The following is a 1,322-nucleotide window of genomic DNA, read 5'->3' on the forward strand; positions in this document are numbered from 1 at the left end:
TCTATAAACTTTATGCCTCTTACCCTCTCCCTTCCACATCCCTCTGTATGTTTCTTCAAAAAAAAATGTATAACCTTCACTGTTCCTGTAAGTAAACTCCCAAATCTTTCTGTTTTAGAAAGCAACCAGATTGGTGAGATGTTCCACCTACACCTCCAATATCTCAAACAGTACCTTTTCTATGAGCTCATACTTGTTTGTTGTCAATCCTATCTGCATCCTGTCACCAGTTGATATTATTTTTACCTCCAGTCTCCAATCATCCCTGACATCTTTTCATACATTTTCTGTGCCTTCCCCCTATGCTGCTCTTGGTGGGCTGACATTCCATCATGCTTCAGCTACTTGCTTCTCTGCTCCTGTTTTTCTTCTGGCCTTGTTCCTCTCCCTTTCATCTTTTTTGCAGCTGTCTCTATCATCATTGCTACTTCTACTGTTGTTCCAATCTTTTTCATCATCTTTCTCTACTTTTTCACCTTTCTCCACTCTCCATCTATCTCTAGATTTTTTTTCCACTCTTCATTTCACTTTCCACTTCCTAGTTATTTTCCACTTCTGTCATTGTTTTGAATTTCAGGTTTCCCTCCTCTACTCCTTACACCCCAATTCCCTTTCAATCCCTATAACCCTTAAGGCATTGATCAGGCTTTCAGCTGTCCATTTGTGGTGAAGTTGGACCAGGTTGCCCTGTACCACACATACATTTTTGGAGCGTCCAAGGAATTGTGACAAGAACATCCAGTTCCACTCATGCATGGGGGGTAATTAGCACATGGATCCTTTGTGGGGGTTATCTGGAGTATACACGCATACTGAGAAGTGCTGAGCTGTGGGATCACTGTAGAAGGTGGGACCATACTAATCATATGTGCCAAACTGCGAGAGGGTGTGATAGAAGGATTCTGGGTGAACTGTATGAATGTCATGACTCACCATAGCTTCAAATGCTGTTAACTCTGGCAGACCCAGCCCAGTGAACTATGTTGTAAATCATGAGCTTTTTGGCTTTGGACTACTACCATGCATAATTTATATTCGATCAGCCTCTTGAAGGCTCAGATCAAGCATAGTGGCTTCTTCACCTGGCAGGAGAAATACCATGTATCTGTGTCCAAGAAGGTAGTTTTCCTGAACTGGCTCAAGAGAACTGTTCTTCTGGTGTGGTTCAGTACCTGCCGAGGTACAGCAGCTTTAAGCCCGGTTTATGGAAATGTGAGTCTCTTCCCTTGCTTGCTCGAAGGGCCTTATGGATAAGGGCAAGCAAAACTCAGGGGCATCTGAACCCCAAGCCTCCAGGCTTGGGCCTGCAAGTAGGATGCCTG

This window comes from Crocodylus porosus, unplaced genomic scaffold (assembly GCF_001723895.1).
Source record: "Crocodylus porosus isolate Cpor-Errol unplaced genomic scaffold, CroPor_comp1, whole genome shotgun sequence".
Classification (NCBI taxonomy): Eukaryota; Metazoa; Chordata; order Crocodylia; family Crocodylidae; genus Crocodylus; species Crocodylus porosus.